The sequence below is a fragment of the Balaenoptera acutorostrata genome, chromosome 2 (genome assembly GCF_949987535.1).
Source record: "Balaenoptera acutorostrata chromosome 2, mBalAcu1.1, whole genome shotgun sequence".
NCBI lineage: Eukaryota > Metazoa > Chordata > Mammalia > Artiodactyla > Balaenopteridae > Balaenoptera > Balaenoptera acutorostrata.
The window spans coordinates 131,341,484-131,354,687 of record NC_080065.1 but is presented as its reverse complement, the minus strand read 5'-3'; positions in this window follow the sequence as shown (position 1 = coordinate 131,354,687).

The window sequence follows — 13,204 nt, the reverse complement described above, 5'->3', positions numbered from 1 at the left end:
CAGTAGCCACAGGTAGCTTCTAAATTTAAATTAAATTAAATTTTAAAATTCAGTCCTTCAGTTGAATTAGCCACATTTCAAGTACTCAATAACCACACGTGGCTAGTGGCTACCATATTGGACAGCGCAGACACAGAACATTTCCATAATTGCAGAAAGTTTTATTGGACAGCATTGAACCTTTCTAGAATCTTTTAAAACTACTCAGTCATTGTTGCCTTGTTCACAATTCCCACCCACCCCCCCCCCCCCGCCGCAACTTTGTATAACTCTTCCAGCAAACTCTGAGAAGTATAACTATAACGGTCAAAACCAACACTGTCTCTTCACCTTATCTCCTCACCAGAGTCCTCCCCTCCTTCCCCCCACACTCTACCTCTCTTTCACACACTCTCCAGCGCCACCAATTTCCACCCTTTGGTCTATATTGAAGGACCCAGGGCTGCCCTCAGGGATCCAAGGACCAGTCTAGAACCTTCTCTTGGATAACACTGACATGGGAGCTTCCTCATTCTGGGCAACAGGATCCCAATATGCAAAAGAAGATTGGAGTAGATCAGATTTCACAAACTGGTGGTCTGTGAGCTAAATCTGGCCTGCATATGTGTTCAGTTTGACCTACCTGATTTTTTTTTTTTTTTTTTTTTTTTTTTTTGCCTTTACTTTAAGGAAGGAGAGATAAGGAGATATCACATTTTAGAAGCATTACAGCTTCTCTTGGCAAATCAGATTTGTTCACCTCACATTGGGCTCATTTCCCCACACGGCAGTCACTGGCTGATGCTGAGTAACTTCTACCCCCTTTAGGTCAGGCCCCTGCCCTTCAGTTCACCACAGTCTGCACCACTCTCTGCCACCTTGTGTGTGGCTCATTGTTCTCATCTCCATGACCTTCTGGCATTTGAATCTGTTCATCTGAAAGGATCATTTCAAAGGTTTCAACAGTTACTTTCCACCTATGATTTCAAACATGTGGGTGCTCTGTCCCCAGGGACAGTGCAGTGGTTCTTTGGACCTAGGACTATATGGTGTGACGAATAGGAATGAATTAATTTTCAAGAAATGCACAGTCCCTGTTGGAAACTTCATCTATTAGCAGCATTGAAAAGTTTTGGGCTGGTCTAATATTCTCCCGAATTTGAGTATCTTCAAACCTATGCCATCTTCTTCCCGAGGTAACATATTCTTGGCCTCTAGAGAAATGATACTTAGATTTTGAGGTCACAGATCACTTTGAGAATTTGATAAAAGCTATAGACTTAGTAAGGGTGGAAATATACACATAATTTTCATACAGTTTCAGGGGGTACAAATAAAACCCATCTCTGACTCTTCCAGGAGTCCTGAGACATTAGTTCAGAATCTCAGTTCTGGAGACTTCCAGTTAAAGTAGGAGATTGGACACATACATCAGCTCCATTCTCCCCCAAAACCTAACCTAAAATGATGAGTAAAGGACATTTAAAGCATACACTTAAGATGATGAAGAGAATGAGAAAGGAGACAATTGCAAAAAAAAGGACACTGGAAAGCAAATAGATAAGAGGTAATTGATTTGAGAGACTCAAAAAAGCTGAATCCTAAGTCAGCACTGGGGAGAGCTGATAAGGAAACTGAAATGCACAGCAGATTCCCTAAAAGACTTTGGAAGGGATAGTAGCACACATCTCTGGAGTTAAGACAAAGCTGCAAATGGGTGGCTTGGTTGAGAGTTTGTTTAAGAAGCAATCAGACCCTCAGATTACCTCACCCACTTGGCACAAGCAGGCAACTGCCTCACCCAAACCTGGCAGAATACTGGTAATTTATTCACAAGAAAAAAATGTTTTTTAAAAGTCATTGTATTTGAGACACCAACCATAGTTAAGGGTGGGAAACCATATTGAAAACAAAGGAATTACGTGAAATTTTACATTCTAAATGTTGAAAACCCCATTCCTTTCCCTCACTCAGCACCTTGGACATCAGCTACCAGACATATACCCTCCAAACAGGAAATTGAGAGAATCAGCCAGTCCAAAAAAGAAAAAAAACAAAAACAAAAAAACCCCTGCCATTAGACAACCCCAAGATCCCAAGGAAACAGCCCAACCAGGTCATTCTAGACAGAAAACCAAAGTAAACAAGGCCAGCTGAGATGTGCAGAGCTTCCAATCAACGTTTTACCCAATTAAAGAAACAATACCTAATACAAGGCACAGAGACCAGAACAGTGCTTTAATTTTTTTGAAAATAAAAGCACTTTGGAGGAAATAGACTCTGAGGGAAGGAGAAATTAAAGAGAAGCTATTATCAATATTAGAGATATAACTGAATAGCACTCAGAGCTATAATTAAAAAGATAGCATCCATGAAACAAGAAAAATATTTTTTCCTCAATTTAAAGAACAAAAGATCTATTAGATTTATTTTTTAATGATACGAGAAATTTAAAACTCAGTAGAAGGTTTGAAATATAAAATGTAAGAAAACATCACACAAAAGAACAAAAAGACAAAGAGAAAAACAGTAGAGAAATGATAACTAAATCAAGAAATCAATACAGATGGCCCAATATCAAAACGATAGGCATTCAGAAATATGAAAATATAAAGAAAAAAACCCAGAAAACTTCAAAGAAATAATGCAAGAAAACTTCCTGTAATAAAAATTGTGAATGTCAAGATGGAAAATTGCTCAGCAGGGACTTCCCTGGTGGCACAGTGGTTAAGAATCTGCCTGTCAATGCAGGGGACATGGGTTTGAGCCCTGGTCCACGAAGATCCCACATGCCGCAGAGCAACTAAGCCCATGCGCCACAATTATTGAGCCTGCACGCCACAACTACTGAGCCCACGAGCCACAACTACTGAAGCCTGTGCACCTAGAGCCCGTGCTCCGCAACAAGAGAAGCCACTGCAATGAGAAGCCCGTGCACCACAACGAAGAGTAGCCCCCACTCAACCAACTAAAGAAAGCCCGCATACAGCAATGAAGACCCAACGCAGCCAAAAATAAATAAATAAATAAATTTATAAAAATAAAATAAAATAAAGATAGTGAGGTAAATAGCAAAAGAACCAGCTGGAAGCGTTGAAAGCTGGAAGACAGTTCTTTATCAAACCAAGTCTTGCTGAACTATTTGAATCTTGGAACTATGGACACATATAACTTTTATTTTAAAAAGAAATTAAAAAGAAAAGAAATCTTGCTCTGACTCTTGGGAAAAACATAAGCATCACCTAGTTCCTAACTAATCGCAATCCTAGAACACAACCTTTGACCCTATTGGCATCAAACCTCTCATCCTTCAGAAAAGAAGCAACTCTTCTTACACTCTCCTCAGCTTAGGAAACCATTTAAACTGGGTTTAAACTCTGAAGAGTCCAGCTGCACACAGGTCAGCAGTTAGTTTGTTCTGGAGAAGAGGCCTCCATCTCAACACGGCGTGTACAAAGAGGAGGGCCATGTAAAAGCTGGATTCATGCAACTGGTGGCCCACGGGAGACAGAGGGAGGGGCGCCATCAGTGTCATGATCTGGTGTGGTTGCCGGGAACACACACGTTCCTCTCCACTTGACTATTACTTCCACTTGTCATTTTTTTCAAAACGTCATAGTCAAGTTCTACAACTTGTTACCAACCGATGTGATGCAAAATCACCAGGCTTTGGAGGTTATTTTCTGTCTCTTCTTTTCAGCGCCATGACTTTTCTCCCTGAAGAGGAGGGCAGGGGTGGGGGGAGAGGAGAACAGTATTAACAGGTTACATAGTATGCTAACAGAGACATTCAGAAACTTTAGGACTGGTTCTCAAACACTGCAGACAGGTAAAGGTCAGGTTAACTTGGTCGACACCTAACAAAGATACTGGTCCTGAATCCCAGGAACGAGATAACCTAGTCCCCAATTTGAGTGTAAGCTCCATGGGGGAGAGGTCTGAGTCCCGAGGTTTTTGCTGAATCCCCAGCATCTTGAGCAAGGCCTGTCACAGAGTATTAACATAAATATTTGTTGAACTAACTCATTATATTTCTAGACCTCAGCTGTTTATTTTTTTTATTGACGTATAGTTGATTCACAATGTTGTGTTAAATACTGCTGTATAGCAAAGTGATTCAGTTATATATTTTTAATATATTTTTTAAATTATAAATTTAAGTTATATATATATAATATGTATTATAGAATTAAGTTATATTTAACTTAAATTTTAAGTTACATTTTTAAAATACCAAATACTGATTCAGTCATATATATATATATATACATTCTCTTTTTTTATATTCTTTTCCATTATGGTTTATCATAGGATATTGAATATAGTTCTCTGTGCTATACAGTAGGACCTTGTTGTTTATCCATCCTACATATAATAGCTTACAGCTGCTAACCCCAAACTCCCACTCCATCCCTCCCCCAGCCCCCCCTCCTTGGCAATCACCAGTCTGTTCTGTATTAGACCTCAGCTATTTCTGACGAAACCAAACATCTCCACGGAAACCAGAAAAGACCCCATTTTTCTTCAATTTTTTGGTCAACTTGAGCTAGACATAGCACAGTATTCATAATCATTTTTATAATTGTATTTATTTTATGTTGGGTCAAATGAAGATCTTTAGAAGCTTGAAACCCTGAATACTTTATGTTACCCATTCTTCTGTATGAAATTTAAAACACTATCTCATAAAACACATGGGAGGAAGTCCAGCACCCTTTTGAACTTGACAACAAGGATGATTTTCTTTTATTTTTATTTTACTTTTTTATTTATTTATTTATTTTTGGCCACGTGGCTTGTGGGATGTTCCCTGACCAGAGATTGAACCCGCACACCTCCCCCACCCCCAGCAGTGGAAGCTTGGAGTCCTAACCATTGGACTGCTGGGGAATTCCCAGGATGCTTTTTTAAATATCAAATACTGAAGTCTTCCAAAACATCCTTCGTTATTTTGGGATGTCTTTCCTTTGCAAGTACCCAAAGTGCATGTTTAGATTGCCTTTTGGTAACTGAGCCCTGGCTCAGAGCGTTCTACATAGTCTGTTGCCTCTGGAGCGTTCAAGGGTCCAGATGAAAAACTTAAAAAACAGTAACCAGTCCTTGCAAGCACTTTGACACTGTGATCAGGGAAAGGGAGACAGGGAGAGAAAGAACTGAAGGAACAAAAAAAAAGAAGCTTTTTTTTTTTAAGAGGGAAAAGGTGGGAGAGAACACAAAGCCATGCCGGTAGGCAAAAGGCAGGCAGGGCCCCCAGTCTGGTCCCTACTCTACAAATAACTGCTCCTCAGTGACCCTCCCATTCTCCCCTGAAGTCTCTAGTGACCCCCTCTGCTCACACTCAGATGGTCAAATGTTGTCAGTTTCTTCTAATACACTAAGTCGATAAAGGACCAGAGCCTGACGTTTTAATTTTTGTTAGTTTCAAGTATATATCTTGGCATTCCAAAAGGCAAATGCAAAGAACAAATATTTTTAAGTAATATTTACTTCCCATACTCCTTTAAGGGAGTTGTACATTCTTTAATGAGATAATTCCTTTATATTTTTCACTGGAGGTGAAATGGACAACCATCTAGAGCAGCACTGGCTCTCAGGCTGGAATGAGATGTCACCTCATTCAACCACACGTCTGATACTGAAATCCACCCCCAGTGTCACTCACTAAAATCTCTGTTCGGATCCTCCAACACACGGACTCACAGTATAGCCCACTCCTTGGACCATGGTGACTACCAAAGTCTTCTTTTTTCTATGAAACTTAAATTTTTCCTCTCCATGACTTTCATTTTCTATTTAGTATACCCCCTGTGGCCCTGTAGAACAAGAGTAAGACTTCTTTCACGTAAGAGTCCTACAGATTTTACCTTAAAAACATAAGTCCATCATCTTCTACAAGAGCAAGCATGGCACAGTGCAAAGAGGTCAGTTCTAGAGGCAGACAATCCTGGGCTTAACTCCTAAATTCTATCACTTATCAGTTGTGTGGCCTTGGACATTTATAAAATATGGATTAAACTAGGCTTGTAAAACATCTTAGAAGGGGCAGCACCTTGAGTATAGGAATCTTCCATATCTTAAAATTTCATCCTTGCCTTCCTTCACCTTTGGGGGGAAGGGGTGTGGTCAGGAAGAAAATAAGTAAGAATCGCTCATTCATAGACCTAGTGTCAAATATTTGTTAAATACCTATTATTCTAAAGTGATCAGTAGAGATGTTGCTTTTTTTTATTTAACATCTTTATTGTATTGGAGTATAATTGCTTTACAATGGTGTGTTAGTTTCTGCTGCATAACAAAGTGAAATCAGCTATATGCATACGTATATCACCAAATACCCTCCTTCTTGCATCTCCTTCCCACCCTCCTTATCCCACGCCTCTAGGTGGTCTCAAAGCACCGAGCTGATCTCCCTGTGCTATGCAGCTGCTTCCCACTAGCTGTTTTACATTTGGTAGTGTATATATGTCCATGCCACTCTCTCACTTCATCCCAGCTTACCCTTCCCCTCCCTGTGTGCTCAAGTCCGTTCTCTACGTCTGCATCTTTATTCCTGTCTTGCCCCTAGGTTCTTCAGAACCATTTTTTTTTAGAGGTGTTGCTTTTTTTTACTGTTATATACTGAATATATTTTATACTATATATTTACTAAATTTCTTTTAGGTCTCATTTTTTGCCCTACAATAAAAAGGTTGCACTAGAATTTACTTTCAAACTAGGCTACATATCAGTGTGCAGAGTATGGCTGTAGCCAAAGGTTTTGGGTGTTGCAACAATTTACCCCATGGTAAGTAAGTTACCATAGCAATGGTGGACAGGGCAAAACAGTCACAGACATGTTGTTAATGGAATGCGAAATTTACACCACATTTAATGAAATCAGAATTGAAAGTAATTTTGTGTTTCAGGATATATACCCAAACTCCAGTGCGAGGGCACTTTGGTGAGGAAAAAAAAAAAGTATAAGAAACATCTTCCTAAATCTGGGCAAATAATCAAAGACATGTGGAGAGATGGTGAAAAATATAGATTCCTGGGTCCCTAGAATGACAACATCATATTCTCCAGCCCGTGAATCTCTAAGAATTCATCTTGGCTCACATTCTAGGATTCCATGCGTCTGACAGTGACAATATAAAACTTGAGTAAATATTATTAAAACTCTTTTTTGTGATGGATAAAACCCTACTGTGACAGTCAAGAAATACAAACCTGCCCCTCGATGACCTAATAGCATTAGTAGAAGCATAGAGTCATACTACACAAAACCAAATGCAACAGTAAAGAACTGTCATTGAAAAACTCAAGACGTAAAAGCTACAGAACAGAGGAATTAGGGGAAGGTGGTCAAAAGATTCAAACTTGCAGTTATAAGATAAATAAGTCCTGGGATGTAATGTACAACATGATGACTATAGTTAACAATACTGTGTTGTATATTTGAAAGTTGCCAAGACAGTAGATGTTAAAAGCTCTTACCACAAGGAAAAAATATTGGAACTATGTAATGTAATAGCTGTTAACTAATCTTACTATGGTAATCATTTTGCAATATATACAAATATCAAATCATTATGTTGTACACCTTAAACTTATACAATGTTATAGGCCAATTATATCTCAATAAAACGGGGGGGGGGGGAAACTATAAAATAGACAGGAGAAATTCTGGTAAGTTGGAAATGGAAGAGTTGAAGTTGACATGACATTCTTATCATTTCACTTGAGCAATGTGACCAGTAATGCAGAACCTCAAGGTCTGAGTGAGCTCACAGCTGCAAACACTAACCCAAGTCAGAAGGTAGAAAAACTGAAGATCTGAGAGCAGACAACAGGAGCCCTGGTCAGCATTCTCTTATCTGTGGATTCCTGCCAGAGCTGGGACAGGCTTGGGTGCCCTGCCCAGCCCACAGCTGCCTTCTGCTACCCACTGGGCTGAGTCTCCCCAGGCCTGCTGATGAACTGGCTTGGCTGAGCCAGAACTATTTAGTCTAACAAAATGTTTTAATTTCATCCTGCCTCCTACTCCCACCCTGCCTTTAAATTTTAAACTTACAAACTGTTGTTGTTTTTATTTTTCCATTAGGTGTTGTGTTTCTGCCACGTGGTTTTAGAAGCCTCAGTGCTTAGGAACCCAGGAACTAGGAACTAACCTTTCTTCCAGCACCACTTTGTACAACTATCCTTTTGAAAACAAAACAGAAAAATAAAATAAACCAAAACAAATACCAAATGTAAGACATGCCAATGTCTTTGCGTATAAGCTCACATAAAGTTACAGCTGACAGCTTCAATAGTCATGTGGTCCAACCCTCTCATTTTACTGATAAGAAAAGAGGGGGCCAGAGCAGGGAAGCCCCCAGCTCAAAAATCTCAATTCTAGTTGTTGGAAGACTGGTAAAAAACACCTAGATTTTGACCCCTAATGTAGTGCTTTTTTCGCTCCACCTCATTACCTCTTGGGAGACTGACTATTGATCTGAAAAATAATTTTGTCAAAGCCATTTGGAGTCTTTATCAACAATTGGCTCATAGTCTAATTAACACTTTATTTTTGCCTTCAGTAAAGTTCTTTCCAGTTTCCTAAACTGGTTTCAGTGTTTACGGGTATTTGACTGTAAATTCAGATAGTCACGTAAAGAAAGGACCTAATTTAGGGGCTTCCCTGGTGGCGCAGTGGTTGAGAATCTGCCTGCTAATGCAGGGGACACGGGTTCGAGCCCTGGTCTGGGAGGATCCCACATGCCGCGGAGCAGCTGGGCCCGTGAGCCACAACTACTGAGCCTGCGCGTCTGGAGCCTGTGCCCTGCAACGGGAGGGGCCGCGATAGTGAAAGGCCCGCGCACCGCGATGAAGAGCGGTCCCCGCACCGCGATGAAGAGCGGTCCCCGCACCGCGATGAAGAGTGGCCCCCACTTGCCGTAACCAGAGAAAGCCCTCGCACGAACCGAAGACCCAACACAGCCAAAAAATAAATAAATAAATAAATAAAGTAGCTATAAAATTAAAAAAAAAAAAAAAAAAACAACTAAGTAGATTTAAAAAAAAAAAAAAAAAAAAGAAAGGACTTTAGATCACCTAGTCCAAGGGGTCTTAACCTTGGACCAAAAACTCCTGGGTTGAACCCAGGGAATCCATGATTGAACTCCAACAAGTTAGCAAAACTTTTGAGTGCACAGATGTGCATTTTTCTGGATTAGAAAAAAGAGTTTTCCTCAGATTCACGAGGGAGTCCATGAACCCTCACCAAAACTGAACTACTACCTAGGTCAATTTCCTCAAGTTAGAGTTGGGGAAACTGAGAAATGAATAGAGTTACCAAGGTCACGTAGAACAGAGTAAGGCCTGGAATTCAGAACTTTTTGTGTACCTTCCAAGAACCATGTGGCCTGTGCTCTGTATGCTGACCAGAGATGATTCCAATTCTCCCAGTTAACTCTCTTCCAGTACAAGATTTTTACAAGACGAATTCACTGAGAGAATATGCAGGGCTCAATACAAATCCATCCTGCCGGGGGAACAATGGTTCCCTGTACCTCTCCAAGCAGCCAATCAGGATCACCACTTTGAACTTCTGTCAGAGATAGAATTTATTTCCCAAACCACTTGGCTTCCTCACATGTGCGAGCTCAGCTGGAGTTTCTGTAGTCCGATGCTCAATCCCTAACCTTAGGTGGATTATTAAATCATTTCATCCATGTTTTCCCCAGATAGGCTGCTTTAAATTCTATTTGGAAGGGTAGAACTCAAATCAACCTATAAACACTCTTTATCTTTGTGAGTAGGCAGTTTTTATATATTTGTGGTGTCCACATCTCCAAATTAATTTTTGGTCACACACACACACAAAAGAATCAGAATTTTCAACTGCCCATGCAGTTCATACTTTTTAATTATTGATTTTATACAAAACTTCTTAGCATACTTGGTGTGGGGAGATTATTCAACATTATTATATCTCTAGTTCTCTGATATCATAGCAAGAAGTTAATGCACAATGACTAAGAAAGACAAATCAAGAAATGGCAGCCAATAAACCATCTCTGAAGTATACACAAGAAATTGATGTTATTTGCCTTCAACAAAGGGAACTGGGTAAGTTGGGTCAAGGGTGAGAGAAAGACTTTTCACTGTAAATCTTCTAATTCTTTTGAATTTGAATCATGTATTATTTAATCAAAATCTTAACATTTCTTAAAATTCTTAATAATATTCAAATAAATCTTGAATTTTTAAAATATCTTTATTGGAGTAAAATTGCTTTACAATGGTGTGTTAGTTTCTGCTGTATAACAAAGTGAATCAGCTATACATATACATATACCCCCATATCTCCTCCCTCTTGCGTCTCCCTCCCACCCCTCTAGGTGGTCACAAAGCACCGAGCTGACCTTGCTGTGCTATGCAGCTGCTTCCCACTATCTATTTTACATTTGGTAGTGGATATATGTCCATGTCACTCTCTCACTTCGTGCCATCTTACACTTCCCCCTCCCCGTGTCCTCAAGTCCATTCTCTACATCTGCGTCTTTGTTCCTTTCCTGCCCCTAGGTTCTTCAGAAACTTTTATTTTTTTTAGATTCCATATATACGTGTTAGCATACGTAAAGCTTGAATTTTAAATAGTGCTAAATATATATTATTTAGATATAATTAACTTCCAAAAGAAACAGCTAAAGGTGGCTAAGGAGAGCGTTGGTCATTTTGCCCTTCTGTATTCAATTTTTAACCATGTGCATAAATTACTTTGACAAAATGTAAAACTAATTAAAAAAGAAAGAAAATCACCTCAACCAACTCGTTTTATATGTAAAGAAACTCAGGCCACTGGGGTGGGGGCGACTAGTTTCCCACGGTGGCAGAGCTGGGATATCACTCAGGTGGCTGTGTCTCAGGTCAGAGCTTTCCTTAACATGGAGGGGCTGGTGTCCAAATGCCTTCTTCTTATTGTTATTATTAATATTATTAGATTAAGACATTTTAAGAATATTTGAATAAAATTGGCCTCTCCTCATTCTGATCCTCTGTGCTAATAACTGTACCCTTTTTTATTCATTCAATTACAAGCAAATTGACGGGAGACATTTATATGAGGCAGCTTAAACCCCAGCTAATGGAGTGCCTAATGACTAATTGATCAGATCGCAACCCAGAGAGCAACTCTGAGTGGCCTAAAGGAATTTATGCAATTAGTTTAGGTTTTGTAGAAATTGAGTGCATATGAAAGTAAGCTTTTTATGGTCTTGATTTATGAGGGCTGGACATTAACTCTATCTGCCAAGAGGTGAGCTGCTTAGCAAAGCCCCAGGCATTGGGGGGCACTGTCACGGCGGGGATGTTGGGTCTTGGAGCTGGGCTGATGGGGGGCACGGGGTTTGTCAATAGAGGAAAGAGATATTGGCCTTAGGAGTGGGATTCGGGCAGAGAGCTCTTGAAATTATGGTGGTTCCCCCTCCCTATGTAATTCAAAGTAAAATCAATATTAAATCCTAACTATGTATAAAGAAGCCCAATGAAATTATGATTTTCCCAGGATGAACACTAGGATTTTTGTGGGTGTGAAATTCTAAAAGTGAAAAACTCAAAAGAGAGAGAATGCTGTTTCGGTACCAGCTTGCCTCCCGTGCCGGACTGGGCCGGACTGGGCTGAGGGACGGAGCAGAGAACTGACGTCTTAGGGAGATAGGTACTCCGCGCGCTGAGTACCGGAGGCACGGCCGCGGGTGGGGGAATGGGGGGGAGGAGGGGAGGGCTGCCGGGAGCAGCCTGGGACCGGCGCCCACTCCCCTCTCCGAAACGCCCCGCCCAAAGTCCAGGGGGCTCCAGGCCCGGAACGCCGCAGAAGTCTCCTCCGGAGGTGCCGGGCGGAGCCGGGCGAACCCTGACCCCTTGGGGGAGCCCAGGGAGCCGGGCCGGTGCGGAAGCGCCGTCGCGGGGCGGAGGGAAACCTGACCTGATCGGAAAAGAGCGATCAAAGGGGAGACTAATTTGTCCGCTGGGGTCCTCGCTGGCTCCGTCTGCCCGCCGGGCGGGTTGCCGCGGGGGCTCCCGCCGCTCAGCGGAAGAGAAGAAAGAAGGGAAGAGGGCTCTGGGCTCGCCCCGGGGACGCGGCCTGCCTCGCTCCTGCACTTCGGGGCCAGACTTCCGCGCCTGAGAGGTCCGAGGGAAGCTGAGAGCGGGTGTGTGGGAGATAAGTAAACAGACGGACACAGAAAGGAACAGAGACGTGAGAGGCGCAGAACCGCGAGGGGGAGACCCGCAGAGATGGAGCCCCCCAGAACCCAGCGAGGAGAGCGGGCATCCTCGGCTTCCGCCACCTCCTCTGCGCCCCTGGCGTCTCCAGCCATATCCGACGCGCCTGCTTCGCCCCACCCTTGGCGGCCCCCCTCCCCTGCCCCTCGCCAGGGTCGAGTCTCACTTGGGGACGGGTGAGGCGAATCAGCAGGTTTCTGCCAGATCTCTCCACCAAACAGCTAAGTTCACGACTTGCCCTGGGCAAGTCACATAAACACTCTGTGCCTCCAAGTTCTCATCTGTAAACTGGGCTTAAAAATGGTACCTACTCAACGGTGTTAAGGATTAATAAAACCAATGCATATAAAGTGCTTGGAACAAAACCTGACATACAGGAAGCCCTCAATACGTGTCAGATATCATTATTACTCATTTATCCAACAAATATTTGTGGAGCGCTCACTCTGTGTGCTGCCCTACACTCGATTCAAGAAGACGGGGGAACTGGGCCGACCTGGTTCTTGCTCGCCCCAAGCACTTTTACTGCTCAATTAACAAACAGGGTGCTATCAAGGAGTAATAAGGACTAAGAAAGAAATTCAACGGCGTAGTTTGATAGCGTGACAGGGGAAAAGAACAATTTAAGGTAGAAGGAGGCTGCCCGCCCTTCTCCGGGCCTCAGCCTCTCCTTTAGTGAAAAGAGACGCTCTTCGCTCTGCGTCTTGGCGGACGCATTCTAACCCCGGGGCCCAATGGTGGGTGCAGGGCGGGGAGAACAAGCCAGGGACCTCATCCTCAGCGCCTCCTCTGCCCGCTGGAGCCCCGCCCCTCCGGGGGAAGCGCTGCGCTGAGTCTCGAACTGTCACTGACAGTTGATGTTTGCCAGCATGCTACAGAGGAGGAAGGCTTGAGTCCAGAGAACTGCCAGAGGGTCAAGCCTCTCAGTAGGAACTACATAATCGCGCCATGGACTCCTGGGAAGCGAATTCCTCGT